Genomic DNA, 27,037 nt, shown 5'->3' with positions numbered 1-27,037 from the left:
GGAGGGTCTTGCCTCAATGTTGATGGCTGCTGACTGATCAGGGTGGTGGTTGCTGAAGTTTGAAATATTGCAAGAATTACCAAAATGTGACACAGAGACACGAATGAGCAAATGCTGTTGGAAAAATGGGACCGATAGACTTGCTCGACGCAGGGTTGCCACAAACCTTCAATTTGTAAAAAACGCAGTATCTGCGAAGCGCAATAAAGCGAAGCGCAATAAAACGAGGTATGCCTGTATAAATATATTTCCTTTGCTTGTATGTCGCTAAATTCATCCTTGGTGTAACTGCTAAAACCAGAGTTACACCAAGGATTAGTCTGACACATTACAGGAGATAAAACAAATGATTTAGAGCTAACAATTGTACATATAACCAGAACCTCTTGTTTGTACAGAATTTAAACTCCCGTTTGGAAACACAAATTATATTCTTGGCACTTTGAAATCTGGAAGTGAGGAATTATAACACTAGAAGAAATGTAAACTTTGTGTTAACTCTGCTGTTCCATCTGGAGGGAAAGAAGGAAATATTTCACTTTTTCTAAGAATTTCCTTGCATTCATTCCTTCTGTATCACAAGTTGTCTGCAAAATAAGCCAAAAGGTTGGAAATCACTCAATATATACTTTGCATCTTGAATATACTGTACAAACATCCCTTAATCTTTACAAGTTCCTCTGTCATGATCTAATTAAATATTTGATTGTACATTTCCATTTTTTGCAAATAGGTCAAACTGAGAGAGAGGGAGAGACATGCATGCACACATACATACACACACATGTGCACACATGCACACGGTCAGCATTGCAGGAAAAAATCAATTAAATTCCTGAACAATTTTGCTCTTTCAATAATAAGAGATAAAACAAAAACAGCTATACTAAAAATAACTAAAATAACAAGGTCAACTGAAGCTAGAAACACAAGGTGTTAAGTGGCTTTCCAAGACACAAGGATCCCCATGCAAAGTCAAAATAGACTATTAGATTTTAAGCAAAAGTCCACACTAACAAATTGGGTATTCTGCATAAAAAATCAACCCAGAAGTTCCTCCTTTGTGTACTAAACTCAGTTGCCTTTGAAAAGCATTTGATCTCTGAGAGAATGAACACAGATAGCTTAGAAGGAAAATCCTACCTTTGTTTCCATGTTTTGTGGGAGCAATTTATTCAGTGCTTTAGCGTTTTGAAAAAAAGCCTTGTATTTTTCCTCCATGACCTGAGTTTCCAGAGATGTTAGCCCTTCAAAGATTTTGCTGGCACAACCTGCATTCTAAGGAAATAAAAAAGGGAAAACTATTCAAAGGGAGTTGCAAGAACTATCAACTGCTAAATGTAATTGTGCAGTTAAAAATAAATCTTGCCTTGGGTTTCAACACTGCTGAGAGGCAGTCTGATTATGAAATTGATATTTATATTCCCAGTAACTTAGAAAATCAAACCTTTGTGCAATTCCTATCTATGCATGTTCATCAATATTGCAGGCACAAATCAGTTTGCAAATAGCTGAAACTATAAGCATCATTTTTGTGGTTGCTTGTACAAATTAGGTGCATGATTAATAAAGACAGAGATAAATAATAATAGTAATTAAGCATGTTTCTTACTGTAGTGCCTGAAGACCAACTGGGCATGTCTACATGTTCATTAATGTGTCATAGTTATGGCACATTAAATTTAGTATTTGTATAACCAAGTACTAAATCAGTGCATAGTAACCAGCACTACTGTTCAGTAGCACCAGCGCACGGCTTTTTAGTGATGCTACTGCGCAGTAGTTTAATACTGCCGATACACTACAGCACAGTAATATTAAGCTACTGCTCATTTAGCATCTCGTGTAGACACTCCCACTAAGAATGTGCATGGCATGGTACACAGTAGGAGATGGCCTCTGACCTAAATAAGGGTGTGCGAAACAGGCCCTATTTGATTCAGATTTGGCCTGAACTGGGGACGGTTATTCAATTTGTTGATTCAGATCACTGTCTCCAATTCGATTCAGCTGAATCTGTATCTGAAGATTCAATCCTGATTCAGAGAAGGAACAATTCGGCCATAGGCACAGCTTTAAATGTTTTTTTCCTACATTCCTCAAGATACCAGGTGCGGTTTATGAATGCTGCAATGCTGGGGCAGATGGAGCGTCCCACAGGAGCACAGGGAGCCCCCCCCCGTGCATGCTGGGCGGCAAACCTGGAAGTGAACCAGAAGTACCTCTGGACCCACTGGGGAGCATGCTGGGGGGCCCCCCACACTCCGTCCAGCTCCGCAGTCAGTTGCAGGGGGACCCTGGGTGCCCCCCAGACCCAAAAGGCACCAGTCGCTGAGCTAGAGGGGCACGGGGGGGCCCCCCCAGTGCATTCTCTGGCAGACCCGGAAGTGGCTTGGAAGTGCTTCTGGCCCACTTCCAAGTCTGCTACCAAGTGCACTGGTGACTCCTCCCCTCTCCCCCCCGCCACTTCTGTGGGATACTCCATCCACCCCAGCATTGCAGCCTTCACGAGTCGCCTGGTACCTAGAGGTATGTAGAAAAAACTTTTAAAGCTATGTCTATGTCCGAATTGCTGAATCTTTCTGAACCTCTCTGAATTGATTCAGAGGGCTCGATTTGAAAAGATTAAAGTGTCTCCTGATTCAATTTGGATTCAGAGATTCGGCCACCAGATCGGGCCGAATTTCTGCCAAATTGAATCAGGGACTGAAGCTTCATACAGCCCTAGTCCCAAAGACCTTACAATAGATTAGATAGACTGGATAAATGAAAGGGATGTGAGATATGAGCAGAGTGAACAGTTACGCTGGCAAGAGTGAGGCTGGCAGGAAAGTACCTGAACTGCACTTGCCTAGCCTGTGCAAAAAACAAACCAACCTAGGAGCTTTTTCCTAGGAAAAAGGTGGCAGAGCAGATGTATTTGTTTTAGAGTATTTTAGCCAGGAGAGAAAACATTCCTGTGGTTATAGGAGAATTTTAAAAAACTCAGCTAAAGATGAGAATTAAAAGGTATCTGTAGCATGCTATGCATTTCTGTAGTAAGCTGCAGGGAAAATTGCAGCAAAAAATGTTTTGCTTTAATCAGATATTTAATTAACCACTTCGCTAGAGCAGGAAGAGGTAGAGGCTAAGGACTTGTGTACATTGCTGGAGTTAGAAGATAAGATTCTACACCTCCAGGCAAAAGCAAAGCATGCTGGATAGTGACAGACAGTTCACTATCTGAAACTCAAAGTTACTGAGAACTCAGAGTCACTATTGGAACTCAAAGTTATCTCCCTTGAACTACAATTTCAGGAAAGGAGAAAATAACTTGGAAGTCAAACTTCTGTGCAGAACCTCCACTCCAGAAAGCAAAACCACTCTCAAAGAAAGACTTCAAAATGACAGGACAGATAAGCAACTCCACACAAGAGATAGTAAGCTAAAGCTGAATTTATCAAACTGGGAGTGGTATCTAGATGAGGCAGACTGGCTCATGGAAGCATTAACTGGAGCAGGAGCGAGCCTTAAGAGTTAGCTGGAGATGAGCTAGCCACAGCGGAGCAGCAACAGGGAAAAGATGCAACTGAACTTTCTGCAGATATCAAGAGTAGCAACAAGAGCCAAATAATTTCTTAGTCTGAGCCCTTGATCTGAGACCAAGAGTATTCTTTGCCTTGCAAGAAGCTGACTGTGGTTGCTGTTTCTGGATTTTTCTTTGCTAAAAAGGTACATTTTCTTCTACCTGAAAGTCAAAATGCACACATGATTTTATTGGGCAAGTCAAGTCCTCAGACATGGGAGAAAAGAACTAACACCTTGTCTTGCCGCAGTGGTGATGCGTGGGGTGTACATGGGGGTGCACATGCACCTTCTGAGAGTGCCGGTGCCCCCCCTGCAAATGCCAGCTGATCACTGCAGCCACAGCCAGTCCCAGAAGTGGCTGCCGCAATCGGCCACAGTGATCAGACGTCGCAGGACTGGCTGCAGGGGGACCCAGCCCAGTTGGCAGAACTGGTTGCGTGGGGGAGGGTACGTGCCCCACCAACTAAGATGGCACCAGTTGCCCATGTCTTGCAGGGAGACCAAGCTGAGAGAATGGTACGAGGTTTACTGGGAGTAACGTACATTTGCCATTAAACAGCCAGGCAGTAAAACAAATTAGCTGACTTGACTGGAAGAGATGCATGTTGGGGTGTTTCCTCAATAATAGCTCAAGGCCTATGGGACACTGGGTGCATGGGCTCAAGTCAGTGGGTAAATAATCACTCCCCAAGCAGATGCCTTAGAAAGCTTGAAGTAAATAGATATGCATGATTTTTAAAGTGGTGTAATGAGTTCAAGTCCTTTACAGTTTTAATTAAGCCAACTGATTGCTCTTGTACAGCTCAGTCTACCCAGACTAGAGTATCTGATCATCGGTTAGCATGCCACTGAGAAGGCAGCTGGTTCCACTGGTGCGATTTAGGATATGAACCCCTAACATCATTGACTCTACAAAGTGAGCATTTCCTTCATTGCAGGCTTTCACAGATTTTATCAAAAATGATAATTCAGGCAACTTTTGCTTATTTAAAATTGGCAAGCAGGAATGTCATTTTTTCTCAAAAGGAAATCTGCTACAAGTAGTAAGCCTGGCTTGTGTGGACCCGGCCAATGAAAGTTTAACAGCCAAATGCTCTTACTCAGTGAGAATTAGTACCTACAAAAGAAAACTAAACCACCTAAGGTACTGATAAATTGTGAATGCCCTAGGAAAACATGACATTATGAAAGGAGAAATTGTGCTGGGAGGTTGACAACCAATTAAATCTGAAATTCTGGCTCCTACAAACCAAATGAAACTCCTTCTAAATTGAGATAAACACCAAGTTGAAGGTGGTATTACCAAGAACTAAACAGGCAAAGGCCAGGTACAGATGTTACACTTTCACTGGGATAAGTAAGTGATTGAAAACCAGTCTATACCATAACAGAACAAAGCTTCGGCACACACAGACTAGTATAAAAATGGCAGAACCCGGTCTGAGATTCCCACCTCCCCAAAGTACAAATGTGTGTTCTGTTTGCTACCAATCTAAACTACACCGCTTACAGAAAATTGCTTAACTTAGATCAATTCTGCCTTGGGCTTTTTGAACGTCTGTACCTAGCTGCCTAATCCATTTATCAGAGCTGCAGAGGAAAATGGCTCAGCAGATTCTGAAAGAGAAGTCCTTTAAAGCTTTCACCTGAGATAACAGGGACCTCAGGGAGATCTCTAGTTTGTATGTATTCTCATGCTCCCAGAGCAGGAGCAGGTTACAATGTAGTAATCAGAACCAAATACAGCCCACAGAAGACATGTTACTGAGTAGTCTTTTCAGAATACACTTAAGGGTGCAGACAGAAATGACAATTTTCACCTGATGTCATCACAGAAAGCAGTCTAGAGCTGTGACCAAACAAGTGAGTGGCTGCAGACCTCTTCAAAATGTCTGATCCGGTGAAAATCGGAACTGTTATTGCATGAAGGTTCAGATTATAACGTGTCTTCTGTAACTTGTGTCTACACTGCCTCCCAGCCTGTCACTGTATGCAGAATGGGAGGGGGTAAAGGAAGCAGAGGGAGCTTGTTCTAGGGCAGTGCTTCCCAACCTTTTCCTCAGCATGACTCCATGACCCCAACCTGCAGACCCTCACCCCACCCAGGTGCCCCTTGCTCCTGACCCACAGCCCCCTAGCCCTGCCAGTGTCCTTCACTCCCCACCCAAAATGCCCACCCCCCATGCCCTGCCAATGTCCCTAACTCCACACCCACAGTCCCCTGGGCCCTGCCAGTGCCCCTCACTCCCCACTGAAAGCCCCCAGCCTTCCCAGCTCTGCTGGTGCCTCTCTCACAACCTGCAGCCCCCTGTCCCCCCCTAGCCCTACCAGAGAGGGACCCCAGCTGCCAGGACTATGGAGCCAGAGCCAGGGCCTGCAGCCCCCTGCCCCCACCAGCAGCACCTGAGCCCCAGCTGCCACCCACGGTAGGAGGTGGCTGATGCAGCTGGAGCAGAGCACAAAGCCCGGCTCCCCCCACCCTGGGCAGCATGGCCAGAACAGAGCCCATGGGCGGGGCAGATGTGGACTACCCACTACTCTCTGCCCTGCTGCCTTGAGCCAGGGGCCTCCACAGCCCAGCAGGCAAGACCTAGCACAGAAGGTCAGGGAGGCTCAGGCTTGCTGCTGGGAGCCCCACACGAGCTGCACCACCATGGCAAGGTGCCCCCTGCCTATCTGGCAGCATTGGCAGGAGCACGGAGTTGTACCCCCCACTGCTGCCAGGCAGGCAGGGGCACCTAGCCATGATGGTGTGGCTGGTGTGAGACTCCTGGTGGCAGCACCAAGGAGCCTCATACCAGCCAAACTTCCCTGCCCAGGTCTGCCATGGAGGCACTGTGGGGAGGGCAGCAGGGAGGGGAGCCCCAAGCCTGGCAACCCACATCTGGCTCCACTCTGCACACAAATCTGAGGGACACACAGCAGCAGGGAACCAGCCCCCCTCCCCCCCCACCAGGATGAGCTGCCCGTGGCTCTGTCCTGCTCCCTCAGCTGAGCAGGCTTCCTGCAAAATGTTCTCAGTTACAGCAGGGAGCTGCACTTCTGTCTGTACCCTAACTAACTGAAACCTGCACTAACCTGCAACTGCAGCCTGCCCACAAAAATTCTTGCCTGTGATCTGCTCCAACATTAAAAGTAAAGGACACAGAGAAATTTAGCTCTTCTGAGTGCTACAAAAATTGACTGTATACCTAGAGCTTAACAGAGTCCAACGTTGATAAATGTTTTGCAGTCCTATAGATTGGTTAATGATATCAAGAATGTGTGTGTGTGTGAAATATCTTTTTTAAAAGTAAAAACTTTAAAAAACCTTATTTCCTTTGTGTTGCCTTTTTCTGTGACTAGTATTTTGTGATGTGGCCGCTTATCTCCTAAGACCTAAATCAAGGCAACCAAATTCATTTAAAAATGCAAAATCACATTATTTACTATGTAAACTATATATTACATGTTTTCTTATATAAAAACAAGAAGTTTACTGTGCTGGATTTCATTTCACATCACAAAATACTTTTTCTTGGAACTGAAGCTAACTGAATACTTAGTTATAGCAAGTTTTTCTTTTTTTAATTTCATGGCAATTAACTTATAATGGATACCTTTACATTTTCAATATTCATTTGAACATTAAATTGAAAGAATAATCTGTTTATCTTAACTATAGACTGCAGTTTGAGGGCACTACAATTGGTAATATGTACTCATCCAGCGTCATGAAGTTAATTGTATCAAACTTTTTACTTACTTCCATTTTAACTGGAGTTTGAATCCTAAAACTCTGAAAGAGAACATAATAATTGGTTAAAGTCTTGAAATCTCATCTCTATTAACCCTAATAAAAGAAATAGTATTGTAGTAGCATGTTTATCAAGTCTCAATAAAAGTTAAGTTTTACAAGGATAAAATAACTGCATATATAAGTTTTGAAGTAGAAAGATCTAAGCTGAGAGTTACCTTATTCACTTGCAGTGTATTTGTCATATATGTTGTTAAATCCAGTAATTCATGAATGATTGCTGTCATTTTAGATGCAGGAGCAGCATAGATGCTTTTAGCTAGCAAAATAAAATACAGAAGCCTCATCATTTGTCTAAAATGCTCTGAATGGGTCAGAAGTGTAATCTCCTGAACTTATCCTCTCCCATTTATTGAATCTCAGTAAGGAAGTGAATAATACAGCTTTCATTGTGAAATCTGATTTTAAAAAATGCCATTCTGATAGGAAAAGATTTCTTGTTAAGCCTTTGTTTATTTTAATCTTCATGTTTAATTACGTTAGTCAATCCAGACTTCTACTGAAATAAGATTTCAGGATCAGATCCTTAAAAAAATCTTTTCACTTGAAAAATAAACAGTTACTTCATCTGTGAATAGCCAGCTGTAATCTCTTGAAGCTTTCGCCTAAAACACCAAACCTGCCCATTCAATAGCAATCAGCAGAATGCAGTAGCTTTATATTTAATGGTAAAGAGGTTTTGTTAAAAAAACATTGCCTTGACAGATAAGTATAACTTAACACGAGAGCCAGGTGCAGAGACAACCACAGCAGGGTGCGGGGCACAGGGTAAATCGGCCTGTGCTGTGTGGGGCCTGGACGCAGCAGCGGTGGCGGCAGTGGCACAGGCAGAGGGGGCGTGGCTAGTGCCCAGAAGCAAAACCGGCCCAATTCCAGGGCCCCCCAAAGTGTGGGGCCCAGGGCAGTCACCCCATTTCACCCCACCCCCTCACCCCCTGGGACGGTCCCGGCCAGGTGACCATCCCTGAAGCTTGCACCCTGCTGCGCCTTAACACACACACTGTTAACTATGTCACGAGTTTTGCTTGTCTGCAGCTTGAGGTGCAGTTCCCCCAAACTCCTGCACTTATCTCCTTGAAATACAATCCCTGCAAATTTCATCCAAATCAGCCAAAAAAACAACAACGTTATATATATTTCATTGTTTCCCCATTATACCCTATGGTCAGATCTCCGAGGCGGCTCCAAAGCTTTTCCGAACTGCTTCAGAAGCTCCAAACCACTTCGGAAAGCCTAAAGAAGCCAGCGCTTCGATCCGGACATGCTGCTTCGGACGCCGAAGCATCTGAAGCTTCTCCGGATCTGAAGCACGGTGCGAAGCCTCGCACAGCCCTACTAATGATCCTGGTAGCTGAGCAATTCAGTCTCTCACGTATTTATCTCTGAGGCAGTGAAGAGATACCGTTTCAGCCCCACTTTACCATGCTTCTGTGACTCTATATTCCTGCTCAGTGACCAGTTCCCATTGCCTCTTCATAACAGACTCCGGAGGCCCTCAGAAACTTTCTTGCTCTGAAGTTAACTCTTTTAAAATACAGTAAAGTATCTCTTTCCCAGAAAAACAGCAGGTAAAAAAACCACTTTGATATAACAAACGGCTCCAGAACTTACACACCTTCTATTATCCTACTAACAACCTGCTGTAGTTTTGCCTAACAGAGACCTTTCCTAGCAGAACAGCAAGCATAGTTCCCTTTCTCTCTCTCTTGTCTGGAGGTTGGAGAAGATGCCATCTATTTCTCCTTAGTATATATTTATGTGACATGGCAATCTGGGGCAGCCTGGTGTGATACCACTACTCTTTGTGATGCTTGGTCTCCATAGGAAATGCATACCAAGTTAATTTTATTTTGTAGCGGCAGCTCGGACCACAAATTACATTGTTCCTTTTCTTTAGCTTTTTCAGTTTTTTGATATTTCTATAAATGCCACGTCCTCATAGGAACAAATGTTCACCTTTATTACAAAGAGAATTCCAATTCTCAGTTTCCGAGACTATAACAGTGCTAAATACTGCACAGAAAAGAGTAGGACTGCAGTATTTTCTATTAAGCATTTAATTATTTTACTGCTGTTCTCTACTAAGCTTAATTTGGGAAAGTAAGGTTTACCTGTCAGACTTCACTGAGAACTGGTTAAAATCTAACTCACTATACTACTGTCTACTGTTAGATCAGCAGTTCCCAACCTGTTCTTGTTCCAACCCTAAATCCAGGTCGTGACCCCCACCCCTCACCTTCAGTGGAAGCAGTGTCTTCCAAAAGAAGAGTATAGACATCCTGTTTTATTACAGGCATTTGCCAGAGCCTCAGTTGATGCATCCATTAGGGAAAAGGATTTAAACTCGGGCACAGCCTCCAAAATTTCTCTCTTTGTAGGGTAATACAAAATGTCCCCTTTTAACATATTTATTTTGTGTAAGTGGAGGGTTTCCTCTTCTGGTTTTAGCTGTAGCGGCCAATGAGTGTAAGGTGATAGTCTATTCCTCGGTTGCTGCCCCAGTGTCCATCACTCCACGGAAGACGCTGAACTAGTCATGCCATAGTCATTCTCTGTGCTGCCACATACAAACTCCTGCAGAAACATACTACACTGCATTTTACCACTACATTGCCCTGTCTTGTGTTGGTTGTGTCAAGCATGTGTACATCCCCACTGTCTTCTGCTTGACGCTGACTGTGAGCTTTGCCTGCCTTAAATTTCTCTGTTCCCTTTTCTTGTTTTATAGCTTTCTGCAACATTTCCCAAGAGTTCTGGTGTTGGTGAAGCTTTTAGCTGTTCGATTCTTCCACTTACGTAATTTCTCAAATTTCGGAGTTTAGCAAACATTGTGCTCGAAGTATACCTCTGAGGTCTTTTTTTTGTCTGGGCTGCACTCCAGAGGTGTGGCTGCAGCTCAGGTAGGCAGACTGGTAAGGATGTAGCCCACAGCAGCAGGGGATCGAGAAAAACCCAGGTGAGATCATCCTTAAGGGTCTATCCCAGGCTGAACTCCATGCTGTTGCAGCTAGACCGCTAGAGGTACCTGCAGCTCCAAATGGTTACCTGCAGCTACACAGTGTAGATATAGCCAGCCCTCTATCTCACTAACCCCTTACTTCGTATTTTGATTATTTACTTTTAAATCGTTATTCCCAAATGCCAAAGCATTGTCCAAAAGGCAATAAGGCAGTTAAAACACAGGCATAAACAACAGTGCAATGTTAAGCAAGCACAGCCCCTGACCTTGCAAATACTTATGCATGTAAATTGAAGCATAAAAATGTACAAACTGTTGAGCAAAATGGTACTAACATTATACAGATGCACAAGTGTTGTCAGGCAGTGGCAACGGCATTTCTATTCAGGTAGTGGGGGAGTCACTTAATTTCATGGCTCATTATAATCTACTCTACAGGTGTTAATGACCCCCTCTTCTTTTCAAGGGTTTTAATGTTCCACTATTCAAGCTATCCTTTCTTCTGCAATTTTTCTGTTTGTTAGCTATTCCCAGTAATGTCTCTCTTCTATTTTAAAGCCCTGCAGACTGGTGTCAGCTCTAGCTAAAAGCCTTAACTCAGATGTGATAATATTAACTTAGATGTAGAAATGACTGACAGTGAAACATTAAAGGCATTGTCAAGGCACTCAAGAAGGCTATATTTTGTTTTACAGATCTAAATAAGAAATATATTCACTATCATGACTACAGGACTAATGAAACAATGTCTTTTGACTATTTTTGCCTTGTGTGTTGTGTTCTATTAACTTAATATATTATCTAGCAAATTAGTGCACATTTAAATAAATTTATATTTGTTTTTGCTTTTACCTTAACCTGAATAATATAGCATTAGTAATGCTTCTAGTTTCTGTTTAATAGGAGAAAATATATGTTGTTATATATGATGATCTGAACACTAGGGCTGTGAGAAACTGCAGTCCCTGATGCGATTCAGCGGAGATTCGGCCCAGTTTGATGGCCGAATCTCCTAATCTGAATTGAATCAGAGGACCCTTCAGTCTCTCCAAAACTGAATCGGAGCCCTCCAAATCGATTCAGACAGATTCGGAAAGATTCAGCGATTCAGACATAGAGACAGCTTTAAATGTTTTTTCTACATACCTCTAGGTAGCAGGGGCTCATAGATGCTGCAATGCTGGGGCACATGGAGCATCCCACAGAAGCATGGGGGGCTCCCCAGTGCGTTTGGTAGCAGACCCAGAACTGGACCAGAAGCACTTCCAGTCCACTTGCGCATCCACCAGGGAATGCGTGGGCCCCCTCCCCCCGCCATGCGCCCCTCCAGCTCAGTGACTGGTGCCTCTTGGGTCTGGGGGCACCTGGGATCCCCCTGTGGCCCATTGCCAAACTGGAGGGGTGCGGGATAGCCCCCAGCGCACTCCCCAGCAGAATGGGAAGTGGACCTGAAGTACTTCTGGTCCACTTCTGGGTTCACTGCCGAGCATGTGGAAGGCCCCCCTGCACTCCTGTGGGACACACCATAGGACCCGCTTCACACAACCCTACTGTACACCATTTGCAACCCCCCTTTCCAAAATCCTAGATTGCCTTTTACACATGCAAATACAAGTTAAGGGAAAGATCAGATGTACCAGAGATGGTTGTATACAATAGAATCATAGAAAATTAGGGTTGAAAGGGACCTCGGGAAGTCATCTAATCCAACCTCCTGCTCAAAGCAGGACCATCTCCACTACACACCCCAGCCAATGCCTTGTTGAGCCAGGCCTTATAAAACCTCCAAGGATTGAGATTCCACCACCGCTCCGGGAAACCTGTTCCAGTCTTTACTACATTTTTACTGAGAGTTTTTTCTCATATCTAACCTAAACATCCCTTGCTGCAACTTGAGACCATTGCTTCTTGTTCTGCCATCTGTCACCACTGAGAACAGTCCAGCTCCATCCTCTTTGGAAACCTGCTTCAGGTTGTTGCAGGCTGCTATTAAATCCCCCCTCAGTCTTGTCTTCTCCAGACTAAATAAGCCCAGCTTCCTCAGGCTCTCCTCATAAGCCATGTCCCCCAGCCCCTGAACCATTTTGTTGCCCTGTGCTGGACTCTCTCCAATTTGTTCTCATCCTTTCTGTAATGGGGGGCACAGGACTTCAGATGTGGCCTCACCAGTGCTGAACAGAGATGAATCAGATATCTCTGCTCCCTTTGGCATTGCTACTTTATTCTCCAATAAGCATGCATAAGCATTATAAATTTGATAGCACCTTCAGTGATGTAAGACCTGCTTTCCTTGTCTTCTGGTCTCTACTCATCACTTGAACGTTGCAGTAATGCCAATTGTTGCGAGAACATTGCAAGACTTTGCATGAGGGAAGGAGTGAGGCAGGAGCAAAGGCTGGGGTAAATGGGGCCCTGGGGCTGGGACAGGTCATCCAGAGGCACGGAGGGAGGGGGAGCATGGCTCCCAGCAGCTGTGCTCTCCCCCAAGGGAGACATAGGGGACATGTGGCCCCCACAGAACAGCGGTGGGCTGCCTGCTGCAGGCTCAGGGCTCTGTGCCCTCCTGCCTTTACCCCGGGAGCTCAGCTGTGCCGTGCCAATGTGCTTGCTGCTGCCGGGCAGGTAAGAGCCTAGCATACAACACACTGCTCTGGCTGAACACAGTCAGAGCCCTCTAATTGTGCAAAATTTGGCAAAGGATGTTGAAGAACTGTTATCTGACCATAGTTCACTAATGCCACCCAAATCTTTTGCCAGAATCATTTATATTGAGATTGCAACTGTCTGAAGTAGCATTTTTGCTCTTCATCTAGATAAACATGTAGCAATGAAAGTCAGATAAGGCTTATTTACTGACAACTTGGTCCCTTCAGAGTTAAGAAAGCCTGGTAAAATGACATGCTGGAAGGGCAGTTCAGCTGAACTGAAACCTCCAAAACCAGGCAATAGAAGCAAGTTGTGCACCCACTAAACCTTAACTTGGCCCTCAGGGCTTGGTGGTTGCAATTGGACATTGTCTACAGGTATCCCAGTTGCATTCATTGTGTTGCCAGTAGTGGTCCTGGATGATGGAGAAGTTAGTTGGAGAAGCATTGCAGACCTATGATTGTAGTATAAAGCAATGTGAAAAAGGCTTCTACCCTCTGGCTGGGGAGACCTATGTGTCTCTGCCTACTCCTTGCTCTGTGTGTGTGTGTGTGTGTGTGTGTGTGTGTGTGAGAGAGAGAGAGAGAGAGAGAGAGAGAGAGAGAGACTGATGGAAGTAAGCGTGTGCATACCTGAGGCATGCAGCCTGCCTCTTCTCATGGCTAAGCTGTGTTGTGCCTGTCAGCAGTGGTGTACAACATCATCTTGAGATAGGGATTGTTAGTGGGGAGCAGGTTGGACTTTGAAAATAATATGTGACTTTTATAAGTAAGTAAGGGCATTGCATTACACACAAACCAACATTAGCACAGTGACATTGTTTACATGGATCGAGTGACTGTAAAATGGGGCAAGCGTGGGGTTTGAATTCTGAGTATAGGCTCAGGGAATGACAGCAGGTATGGGGTGCTCCTGTTCAGTACTGCTTACCTGAACCCTACCATTGCATAAGCAAAGTCAGGAGTGATGCTCTGTCCTGCAGTGATCACATTACCTATTTCTTGAGCATCCTGCACTCTTTACAAAGGCAGAATGAGAGCATGTGTGTTATGGGCAGACTGGGACCTTGCTGAAAAAAGGCAAAGTTAAGGTTACATTGGCCACAGATTTGCTATTATCCACACTCTCAGGTGAATGGGCACACCTGGAGAAGTTTGAAGCAGTCCTTCTGAAAGTCCTGAAGTGCTCCATTCATTTCAGTGTGTGTTCTCATCCCAATCCCCAGTCTTGTTGAGGTCAGTGTTGCCAAGTTTCATGATTTTTGTTGTTATTCTTAAAGTGTATGCTACTGCAATATTTTTATAATATTTAAAAAGATTTTAAAAATATATAAAAATATTGCAGGTGTGTGTGTGTATAAAAGGAAGAGCTAAGTTTTTCACATTCCCGAAGCATAGACTTTAAGAACAATGACAAAAATCATGAGAGCTGGCAGTAATGCTGTGTTTGTGACAAACACTTGACAAATTGCACCTGTTCCCAATTCCAGCATTGCCCCACCTCAGTACCATGTGCTTTGGTACTCGCTTGTTGTTAGCTCCTACCTAGAAGGGCAGGGCCTCCCCATGTATTGGGTCACATCCCCTTGCTGCACCAAAATAAATAGAAAACTAAAATCATGATGAGCCTGTCTTGTTAGTAGGCTGTGGATCAGGATTACCTTGACCCTTAAGCACATTCTGGACTATTGCATAAATATCTTAGCTGTCCATGATCTTCCCTCTTATTAATCAGTGTTGATTAAATTATCAGTGTTTCCATGAACAACTGGTGCCTCCTGAGACTGGAGGGGCACCATGGCTGTGGGCGACAAGCAGGGACCAGCCGCAGACGCTGGCAGCGGTATTGATGGGGGGTGGAGTGGCGAGCAGAGACTGCCAGCAGAAGCTAGTGGCAGCAATCTTGGGGGGTATGTGTCCCCCCTATGCATTGCCTATGAGTGTTTCCACTCTGCTATGATAATCCTTACTCTGTGCGCCCCACCGCATCCTATCATGCTGGCGGAAAAGGAATGACAAAAGCTAGCAATCATTCTCACATCTCTGCACTGAGCCTGTGAAATTTACTTACCCAAAACTCAGAATACATTTACTAGCAAAAAAGTAACCAAAAACATTGCACCGGACAAATTCCTTTGAATACATTTAATTTATTAAGTTGTTTTGGCTTGTTAATACGTGTAAAAACATGTTTGTCTTTTAGTTTGAATGAATACCAGGAAGTGTAAACAAGAGAAATGGAAATGCACAGTCGATGGTGTTTGTAGGATCATCATGTAACTAGGTAATACTCTTTAAGACAACAGAACTGCATTGTAGCAGGACATTTCTCAACCAGACGAAGTCAAATTCATTTTGCAGCTCTTAGTGTTCTCTTTGTAGAATATATTTTATATTCTAAACCATCATATATATTCCAGAAACGTACTATGAACAACCACAAAACATTTTGTTTACACACACATAACATAATGATTTGCAAAACTGCTCATCTTTCCAAAATATGCTTTTCTGTTCATTAATTTCTCCATAAAGTTGCAGCTACTGAGGATGTACCAGTAATGAGTATAAGAGAGATTTCTTGAGCCCTCTCAACTGTCATGAATTTACATTTGAAAATGTTACCACAGAAACTGGATGTCAAAAGTTATCATTCAGAATGTAAATAACATGATAGTTAAAAACATAGGAAGATTATAATTCTCTGTTAAATAGTTGAAAGGATATTGGGGGGGTGAGAGGATTTGAAAGTCTATTTTAAGTAGAACTCTTGGTTTTCTCTTGTGGGATTCATCCTTTCATAAGGGCTAATAGGTAACTATGTTACACTAAATGTTATCTGTGGGTGAAAGTGAGACTGATACAGTAAGACCATTAGAATCATAAAATCATAGAAAATGAGGGCTGGAAGGGACCTCAGGAGGTCACATCTAGTCCAACCCCCTGCTCAAAGCAGGGCCATCTGCAACTACATCATCCCAGCCAGGGCTTTGTCTAGTCAGGTCTTGAAGACCTCCAAGGATGGAGCTTCCACCACCTCTCTGGGTAACCTGTTCCAGTGCTTTACTACCCTGAGAAATTTCTTTCAAATATCTAACCTAAATTTCCCTTGCTGCAATTTGAGACGGTTGCGCCTTGTTCTGTCATCTGCCACGGCTGACAACAGCCCAGCTCCATCCTCTTTTGGACCCCCCTTCAGGTAGTTGAAAGCTGCTATTATGTCCTCTTCTCTAGACTAAATAAGCCCAGTTCCCTCAGTCTTTCCTCAGAAGTCAAGTGCCCCAGCCCTCTCACTATTTTTGTCACCTTCCCCTGGACTCTCTCCAATTTATCCACATCCTTTCTGTAGAGGGGGCTGAAAACTGGACACAGTACTCCAGATGTGGCCTCACCAATGCTGCATAGAGGGGAAGAATCAGTAATCACTTTCCTTGACCTGCTGGCAACACACCTACCAATAGAGTTACCACGTATCTGGTTTTCCTGGACATGTCCTCTTTTTAAGCCTTCTGATCTCCATCTGGGTGGATTTTTTAAATCTGACCAAATGTCTAGGATTTTGCTTTGCTTCACTGGTGGGAATAGGGGGAAGATGATCAGAGGCAACAGAGAGCACAGACATACCTGTCTGCAACTGCGGCGGTGTGCACAGACCCTTGTGGTGCTCCTTGCTGACTCCGATCACCCTCCCCTTGCTCCTACCAGCAGAGCAAAGCAAAATCCCAGACATTTGGTCAGGGCAGGGCAGAGGGGCTGGGGCTGCAACAGAGCAGGGTGGGCAGGGGGGTTGCCTGCTCCGTCAGCAAGGGAAAGGGGCAGCAGGGCTCTTGACGGCAGCGGGGAACTCTGTGGCGGGGCTGGTAGCACTGGGGCTGGCGCCTGTGCTCGCAGGGGCTGACCGGCCAGGGGACACTGCCCAGGGGAAGGGGAAAGAGAGTGGAAGGAGGGTGTGGCCAGGCTGCCTGGCATGGTACAGCAACCCCATCCCAGGGCAGGGTGTGCCACAAGCCTCCCCTCCTCTTCCTTTCAGTCTGTATTAGGGCCATTCATGCTCTGCTGCCACCTGCATGAGTCAGAGCTACTGCACTCTGGACTAATATTTGCATTAGTTGTTCTCAGTAATGGATCACACAGAAAAGAAATACTGGCATGCCAAATATAATGAAAATGGCCAACTGTGATGTATATTTGTGCTGAAAATAAGGTGAGTGATTCCTTTCTTTTTTATTCTTAAGGCAAAAAAGGAAAAAGAAAAATCTTTCCCATTTTATTACTTTGACAGGTTCTTCTACATTGGATGGACCAACCGTCCCATGTTGGAGGTGGGGTGAGCTGACAGTCTTGTGTGAGCATAACAAGTCCATAGATGACATGGTTGTAGTGATGACGTGGAGGAATGAAGAGAACAGGGGATGCCAGAAGGTGTGATGGGTAATGCTGGTGGGGAGTGAGGCTGCTGGAGAGTAGGACCATATTCTCATGTAGTAGCAACTCAGTGTGGTGCATGGCAACTAGCAATGATGCCAAATCCGCAGCTACCACTAAGCTCCAGCTACTGTGCCAGGACCCATGCCTGGGCTAGCACTTGTGCCAGCACTAAGGCCTAAAGGTTGGGTGATGTTATCACATCCTGCAGCCAATGAAGAGTTCAGAAGACTCTCTGCAGTGAACAATTTTGGGTTGGACTGGTGTTGGCAATATTGTCCACCTCTTCTCAAGCCACCCCCCCACACACACACACACACACCTCATCTACCCAAAACTAAGCAGAAGAAAAGTTTAATAGGCATCTTGGGCCATACATTTCCCAGTCCCAGTATGGGAGGCCGATTTAAACTTGCTTGACTAAAACTTGGTTGCCGGGTTAGGGAAAGCTGAGGCAAGAGACTGAGTCAGAGGGGGTATGGGCACAATTTGAACAATGGTTAAGGGCTTATCACAGCGTCCAGCCTGTTGGAGCCCTGACCACAAATGCTGTCGTACTTTTCCCGGGATGGCTGGTGGAAGTCCTCCCCACAACGTTTATGAACACCCCAAGTAATTCCCTGAAGTCTTTTAAAAGACTACAGTAAGATCTGAAAGTCATGCTAAGCTGAGGCTTATTTGTAACAGGTAAAATACAAAACACTGATGCTGACTTCACAGTGCAAGCATAGCTAGGCCATCTGAGAAGAAACAATGTGGTATCCCTTCCAGTATATCTTCTATATTCATAAGAACTTCAAGCTGGCTCCTAGGTGTCTTATTACTCCTTAAAATTTAATATTTTTCCTGGTTGTTATTCAGTTTCTTGAGATGTTCCAAACCAGGTAACCCCTTGTCACCAAAAAAGGTAATTCATTTAAAATGAAACAGTTTATGTAACAGGATTTTCCCTGTCAATTATGGCTTGGGACCCTCTTGATTCACACAATTAAAAGAATACTTTGAAGAGGCTGGATTAAGGGTATAAGAAAGCTGTAAAGCATCAAACAGGGTGCTTCAAGAGAGAAAAATCTCTCTGACGCCATCCGCTGTTGTTCTAAAGAAGCTGGGAGAAACAGATCATCTCCCTTCAACGATTGTGCTGGGAACTTTACTTGTCAACAAGTCACTTGAGTGCCTTGGAACGGTGAGATCCCAGCTTTCACTCTCTCTCTCTCTCCCTCTTTCTCTCTCTCTTTTTCTTTTTCTCTCTAGGCATAGCTTTCTGAACCTGAATTTTATTAGTTAAGCTTGAGCTAAGTTTCCCCAAATACTCAGTTAAACCAGGGTAATATTGTAATTGTTTTTGTTTTTTTCCCTTGTATGTCTATTACTACAAGTACCATTATAAATTTCATATACTTAGCAATAAAGAACTTTTATAGTCAAACTGGTAGTAACCAGGTATATTTTTCCTTCTCTACTTCCCCTTCCCCACTTGCTTTGCAGCAACATTTCTTTTACCTAAGCCAAAGATCTCTGTGAAGCCCAAAAATACTGTGGGGTCCACTCAGCAAGAGGCTACCACTACTAGGACAGTTAGGGCAAAAGATGGGGACATGCTGAGTTTGAGACACATAAGGGGATCAGCTTGTACAGGCTGATTGGCCCAGTTTGGCTCAGACGTGCCCTAATGAACTGAATACTGGTCCATGAGGGTGTCAGCTGGACACCTAGTCAGGTTCAGATGTATTCTGTTCACTTGTGTGCTTGTGTCTGACTGCATTTTATTGTTACTTTAATGAACTGATTCCTGGCATATGAGGGTGTCAGCCTATACATGCTGATCTACCCAACCGGGTCAGGCATGTCACGTTAATCTGTGTGCGTGTGTGTGTATTTGACTGATCTGGTGGCTGGAGAAACCTAGCCCCACTGAAACGAGTCCTGCAAGATAGCTCCATGGGGGGGTGAGGACTTGCTGAAGGGAGAGATACAGCTCCATATAGAAACACAGGTAACGCAAGCAGCACACTGATAGAATTACAAAGACCCTAGTAATGGATCCCTAATAAATGAGCACACCCCAAAGTGATGAGCAAATCTGGTAACACCCTCCAGATACTAGTTTACTCACAGTCTCCCAGCATCGCAGGATGCTTTACACCTTCCCTGCAAACCTTCCCTTGCAGGGTGGGTAGGCTAGCCTTGGCCCAAGCTGTCTGCTCCAGCTAAGCACAGAGGTGTGTTCTAGCACCCCCTGGCTTCTGGCCTGGGCCAGTGCAGGCATGCAGCTGCATTTCAAGAATCAAAAGTGAATGTTTGTTCACTTGCTTATTGGTTCAGTCTATGAAGATTAGACTAGTCTGCGAAGATTGAATTGATTCATCCTCTGGCTTTTTGACCATCTGTACATAGCCAGGGAGGACCCAATGATGGTTGCACAGCCAGGGCCAGATTAACCCTTTAGTGGGCCCTAGGCAAACATTTCATGGGCCCCTACTTTTTTTCACTCAATAATTATAATATGTAAACTAATCACAACTGGGCCCCTTCTTCACTTAAGGCCCTAGGCATGTGCCTCATTTGCCTATGTGTTAATCTGGCCCTGTGCGCACTACAACTCTCAGTCATTCTGCTCACTCAAGACACTCGGTAGTGTCTGCTCACTCGATTCCTCACTCCGTCCCGCAAACTGTCATGTTCTTACAGACAATTTACAGAGAAACAACTCCGGTAAGTATTCAGTCCACCCAGCACTCAACGCCATTCATATATCAGATCCTCTACACTGTCCTTATTGAGTTTTCCCAGTGCAGAACAGTGATTTGGTTGCCCCTGATCAGAAAGGGTGGAGTGATACTTTATCACTCAAAATATTAGTAGTTTGACCTCCAAGTATCTCTTTAATCCTTTATGCATCAGTAAGCAACTGCTCTACTCGGGTATTCAATCCTAGGAGGGCCTCTCACTCAGTCTCAGGAGAATTACTCTGAGGAGACACTTACCATGATGAGAGACCAATTCTCCCACCAAAAGACCACCAAAAACTTCAAACCAAAGTCATTGGCAACTACCACCAACTTGAAGGACCACCAAGGACAGGAACAGACCAGGACTGACTCTGACCTCACACATATGCTCTGAAAACTCTTATAAAGGCTGAAATTGCGCTATATCTTTCATCCAATCAAAACTTGCAAACACCTGTCAATCATCATACAAGCAACAAAAATACACTTCAATCACAAAAATACACTTCAATCACTCATCCACCAATTGGCCTGCCAAATGCCTGTCCCTCACATATAATCCCTTATGTCCCTCACCATTACCTCAGGTGTGTGCAACTGCTCATTCCTGCCAAAACGCACACTTCACTGAGCAGGCTCACAAGATGTAAGTGGGTCATTTGCATCACTGCATGTAAAAGTTCAGAGTTTCTGGAAAACTCTTTTCCAAAACGCTAGCATGCATGACCATGTAGAGCCTTGCATAAAACAACTGTGTTGGTGTAATTCTTCTATTCCATGGTTTTGCAACAATGAAACAGGGAGCAGTACTGGGGAATTCCAATGTCAAAAATCAATGTAAATTAAAAATTACATGAGCCCCATGATAAAAAAACCACAGCGCAAGCCCTGGACCCTACAACCATTTATGTTTGTACAGTAAATTGTAAACTCAAATTGATTGCAGAATCTCATAGACATATTATAAATGAAACAAAAGCCTATTGCAAACAAACATTTGAGTCACACAAAATTAAATGAAGATTACATAATTTCAGGCCTCCCACACAGTGTCATTAGAAGAGCATTGCATATTTTTTCAATCTGTTACTCATCAAAGTCATCAACTTTGCTGAGGACATGGACATACGTATAATCCCTTATGTCCCTCACCATCTGGACCCTGCCAGCATGTCAGTAGCTGTACTGTCAGGTTTGCTGTAGCTCCTCTACACACCATAAGGGTTCAGGTTCTACCCCATGTGAAAATAGGAAAAACACAGCACACAGGGCTGGAGAGAGACCTCTGGAGTTTTCAAATCCAGCCCTCTATCACAGGAAGGGACCTACTGAAATCATGATTGTGCAGATTTCTGCAAAATCTATGGAAAAAAAAACATTTACTGAAAATAAAATGCTGGCTCCTAGTGGGCACTGGAGCCTGGCCATGCAGCCCACCAGGTGGCAGGGTGGAAGGGGGCTGTTGGCATGAAAGGGAGCCCAAGATAGCTACTGCCCCTTACCACTGATTGGCTGAGAGAATTGCCTATCATGTGGCCCTGCTCCTCTCCAATCAGTGGTGAGCCCTCATGATGGACAGCCCTCATAACCAATTAGCAGTGAGGGGTGAGGCCACTGGGGCCTCTTTGCCAGTCAGAGGCATGCGGGGGGGGCAGATGCACCATGATCAGACTATGAAAATGGCAGCCGGCCCTGTGAGCTCCCTATGAATTCAACTGGCCACCTCCTTGAGTTGGGTAGAGCCCTCATCATAACTAAAGAGCATATCATAAACTTTTCAAGCTCTGTGCTAAGACTTTTCGCTCGTTACTCCTGCTGGCATGGTGTTCCAGAACCTCAGTACTCTGGTCAGAAACCTTGTGATTTCCAGCCTAAATATATAGATGGTCAGTTTTTACCCTTTTTTTTACATTAGTCATACCGAACCTGTGCACAGAAAAGCAGCCACCATCCTACAGACACCCCTTGATTGGCTGAATTGGGGGGCGGCCTTGATATGTCCGTAAAATCGGAGCCCGGGGCTGCAGCAAGCCCATGACATTTGGCCATAGGCTCCATGATTTGAGTACATCCCTACTCATGATTAAAATTATGTGGAAAAGAAGGCCCAGAGCCATGGTAATAAATTAAAGCACATGTGCAAATATTTGCAGAATTCAAGGTCGGTTGTGCCAATCAGCTATCCTCTTGTAGCTATCCATTTTCTGTTCATAATTTCCTTTAAAAATATAGCACAAATATTGTTCAATACATAAGGTGCTTAACACCCTACCTTATGAGCCAAAACACGTATTCACAACAATAGATGTGAAAAATAACTTTGCCTGTAAGAATCATATCTTCCATGATATAAAAATATGACATTTTTTGGCATTAGTAAGAGTACCTTTTCAATCATGATTTGAGAAAAATTCCATCATTAAGTCCTCTCGATTCTGTTTATATAAAAATGCAAAATCTTTATTTATGTTGGTAAATCATATACATAGAATTCACTAATTGAAATACCAGTTTAAAATGGGTTCAGACAACTTTTAAATAAAACTACAATCTATTATTATGGGTCGTTTGACCCAAGTATTCTTTCCTGCCATGGCAGGGGGTTGGACTAGATGATCTGCTCAGGTCCCTTCCGACCCTAGAAACTATGAAACTATGAATTATTATCAATCAGTAATAATAAGATCATGGCCCAGTTGTCAACACTGATGAAACAGATAGCGACCCCACTTCCTGCCTTAAGAAGCTTACAATCTGACGTCTTTTGAAAATAAATAGTACCCTGAAGTTTTCTTCATTTAGGTGCATTCTGCTTCCATAATAAATATATTGACATAATTTGTAGTATTGATCATATACACATACTGATTCATACAGTATATTTATAGAAATGAATTTGGAATTCAGGTCAGGAAAGCTCATTTGTTTCAATGGGACTTAAGGACATACTTAAAAATAAAGACTCCATATAAATATAAAGGCATTCTATAAAATAAAACATAAATGCATAAATAAATAAATGAATATATAAATAAATGAATGCACTATAAATTTCAGACAAAAACACTGAATAACATGTTTTGCCTTTTCACGTTAATATTGTGAATATCTTCTTGAAATTCCGTGGTAATTTTTCCCTAATTTGATGATGTTCCATATAGTGTTATCAGAAATATCCAGCTAGCTTATGTTCCTGGTATCAGTAATATTCATGCAGCTTTTGAAAGATTTGTGCATAAAGTCTTTCTGCTGTCTTCAGTGCAACATCCTTTATCAGGCAGGGCTTTTGTGCAGTTTTCTAAAACAAAAAAAAAGTTAATATTTAACTAGCAGCATTTTAAAAAAGAAAGCATTGTTTGAAACACAGAAACAGCATAAATTAAGAGTGATTATTTTATTCAATGCAATCTTTTTTTACTAAGAGGAAGAAAAAAATACTTAAGTTAATTAAAAAAATAAAAATGTGGAAAAATAGCAATGCTTCTCCATGGGTTATTTTAAGTCTTGGAGTAATGGGTTGTAGTTGACCTTTTTTGGATCTTTTGACTAATCTCATCTGCCCTTTCAATTTAAACTTCGATATATCTGTTAAAAGACTATGAACTTTATCCAAATTCCATTAACTTCAATAGGATTATTCATACATCTCAATTTAAGTACTCTATATTCAAATAAAAAATGCTTTGCTGGATGAGAATCTAAATCTGAAGTCCCTAAAAAGTTTACAAAGTTAGTTTAAAAGAAAAATAGAACATGTAGGTAAACAAACGTAGGAGATAAAAGGGAATGTAAATTTAATTTTGTATAAAGTAGATGTTTTCACAATGAATAGGCACCGAAAGTTTATATGATGCTGTTATAGTAAATAAGAGTTTGCCGTCAACATCAATGGAGCAAGGTTTTTGACCAGAATGATGTCATTTTGTTTTTGTTAATGCAGATAAATAAGTAAATAAGTAGTAGCAAATTTAAATTATTTTCCAGATGCCTAACTATCAGTGGTAACATGTGAAGAAACTTACTGAATCTAGTTTTGCTATTCTCGCTTTCAGGTGCTTGACATTTTGGTACATTTTAATAAGGCAGTCCTTCACCTCTGTGTTTTCCCTAAAGTCTTCTTTTAACATTTCCAGTTGCTGCATGGTAATATTCAGGCAATCATGAACATTGGTGCCCTGAAAAAAAAATCAAACAATACCAAAATGAGATTCTATTTAAAAACATTTAATATTAGTGACTCACACATAACAATTAACCATCTATACGTGGTGCCGGTCACATGCAAACCGGTATTGTATTCAGTAGAGTAACTAGGGGTGGGCAAGAGGGGCATTTGCCCCAGATGCCAAGTTAGGAGAGGCACCAGAACCACCTACGACCTGCACAGGGTCTGCACCGCCCCTATCCAGTAGAACTCCCATGCCGGGAACTTTTGAAACAGTTCCTGGCTGCTGCTGATTTAAGAATGACAGAGCCAGGTTGGGCAGAACAACACCTCAGCCAAAACTGTTTAGAAGTCTGCAGTGTGGGCAAGGCTGCCACCTGCCACCTACCTCCCTTCTCCCCACCCCCCACCACCCCCAGGCTCTTGAAACCTGCACCCCTGCTCTCCTGCAAGGTTTGTCCTGGGCACCAACTTGGTTTGTTACACTGCTGGTATTATATTTTGTATAGATATTTTGCTCTCTTTTATTTAGTATTTTATATTTTTTGTAATGACTGGAATTGGGAAATGAAAAGCTAGCACATCAAATAAGGCAGAACAAATAAAAAATTAGAGGGATCGGACTGTAGAAAGATGCAGAATCCATTGGTATTGGTTTGACTGGATAACAATTAAGTATTCATTCTAACGTTGGCTACCTTTGATAACGCTGAGCCCCTAATTTTGTTAACTTGGCTTGAGACCCCCATAATGAAGATGAACTCTAAGTCCCCAGTGACTCCATTCTGTCCTGTCTAAAGGTCACTGCGAGGTGACATTTCATCTACTCTGGCCTTTTCAGCACAGAGTGACAATATTCAAAATACATATTGGAGTTTAACAGAAGGCTCATATAACATATGCTGCTGTAGATTAAATTTTATTCTTTTTATGAAAGTTTTAATCTTTTGGCAAAGAAACAGATGTTAAATTGTAAATGAATATTTTAAGTTTCCCAAATCATATTTACTTGACAATTTGTAATCGTTATCACAGGCTAAAAAACCCTCATCTTTCTCCTATTAGGTTTTGGCTACTGGCTTTAGTACATGTAAGATTGTGTCTCAGTTGTCCTAATCCTGCGGACACTTGCACATTTGCTTAACTTGGTGTATGTGAGTAGTCTTCCTAAACTTAAATCAACTACTACTAACTGCATGAAATTAAAGAGATGTGGTAAATCGTGGCAGGATGGAGCCATGTCTAATGTTTTAATGCTTCTATTTCATGCTTTCATTCTCCCACAATCTCACGCTATCTCTTACTAAGCATTGCAGATGAACTTCAATCATTTGCATGTATGTGGACTTCTAGAATATGAAATGATTATAATATTAAAAAGAAACCTTAAAAGTCTTACCTTTATTTTGTATGGTACTGGAAGAAAGATCTAAAATATAAATGAAAACAAAAAACACAACAGAAAAAGATAGCTGTAAATGATATTGTTATATTGTGGATCATCTCAAGCTACATATCTTTTTTTATCTACATTTCTATTTCTGAACTTCCTTTGGGGAAACAAATACTGAACTGACTACAGCGGAAGGCTCAGTACACAGTACCTTGATCATTTTAAGTTTAACAAAGAAGAAACTATGGCCATCAACCAGCACTGAAAACAGCCAACACCAAGACTTATGCTATAGTGCAAAACATGAATGAAAATGAAGGAAAAGAGTTAATAACCCACCTCGCTTGCCTTTTCTTTTGTCATTAATTTTTTCAAGTTAAGCAGAAATTCTTGTGTCACACTCTCTGTAGAGAGGGACAAGCTGCAACTGAAGAGGAACAAATAGAGAAACAGCATTTTCATGTTCAGGAAAGCCTATACTTGATTTATGTTTTTTGACATTGGAACCTGTTTATATACGCACACCTTGACTATTAATACCAAGATGGGAAAATTTTCTTGCATAGCAAGAGGTACAAGCTACTAATTATTTTACATATTGTGGGGGAAGGTTGGTGGTTTCCTTTGCTCTGACATCAAATAAGGGAAAAATACCTTTACATATAAGATTTGTCATTTTGCCACATGATACCAAAAAGCCACTTCACAGAAAATAGGAGTATTCGTTGTATGGTTAAATATAGGCATATGATTGTGCCCTTACTTTTGTATTTTGGATATTAGATCAATGGAAAACTGAGTGGATCTTGCATTTGGTTTATTCCAGATGAAATCTGCAGGTATTCTCCCTTATAAAGATTAATAATTTGCTTTTAAACACCCAAAGAATTTCAAGGCACTTAAACATTCTAATATAATAAAAGGCTTAGTCTGTCTGTCTGTGTGTTGGTCTGTGTGTCTGACTGTCCGTAATGCTTTTGACCAACTGCGCATGTGTCACTGAGAAGGCAGGTGGCAATTGGCTGCGCAGGCCTGGGCTGCATGGGCCCAAGTTTGAGCCACTGCTGGGGAAATTTATGGTGGCAGGAAACACGCCCTGGCTGCCCAAGCAGTGGGACTTCCTCATGCCTCCCTGCCTGAGGGTAAAGTGGGGGTCACAGTGCTGGTGCCCCCCCACCTGTCCTTGATGCCCCCCAGAACAGTCGGCAGGGAGGGGAAGTGGTGGGCAGTTCCCCTAGCTGCCTATCATGTGGCCCTCACGTAGCGGTGTCACGGTGGCGGCTGTTGTTGGCATTGGGCAGCAGGGAAGGAGGGAGGGAGAGGAGAGGGAAGGGAGCAGCGGCAGGGAGGCTGCA

At 43.0% G+C, this 27,037-nt stretch overlaps 1 long non-coding RNA gene across 1 annotated transcript; it reads right to left on the bottom strand.

Moving 5' to 3' along the window:
• Positions 1 to 243: 243 nt before the first annotated feature.
• LOC109310288 lies at positions 244 to 6,678 on the bottom strand. The gene is made up of 3 exons (XR_002101183.1): positions 6,646 to 6,678; positions 1,144 to 1,278; positions 244 to 587 (listed from the first exon to the last, which is right to left on the bottom strand). It is a non-coding gene; the product is annotated as an uncharacterized LOC109310288 (long non-coding RNA).
• Between the last annotated feature and the right edge of the window lie 20,359 nt (positions 6,679 to 27,037).

The sequence above is a fragment of the Crocodylus porosus genome, unplaced genomic scaffold, assembly GCF_001723895.1.
Source record: "Crocodylus porosus isolate Cpor-Errol unplaced genomic scaffold, CroPor_comp1, whole genome shotgun sequence".
In the NCBI taxonomy this organism is placed as follows: domain Eukaryota; kingdom Metazoa; phylum Chordata; order Crocodylia; family Crocodylidae; genus Crocodylus; species Crocodylus porosus.
The sequence above is the reverse complement of the archived record's forward strand: the minus strand, read 5'-3'. Positions and strand labels throughout refer to the sequence as shown.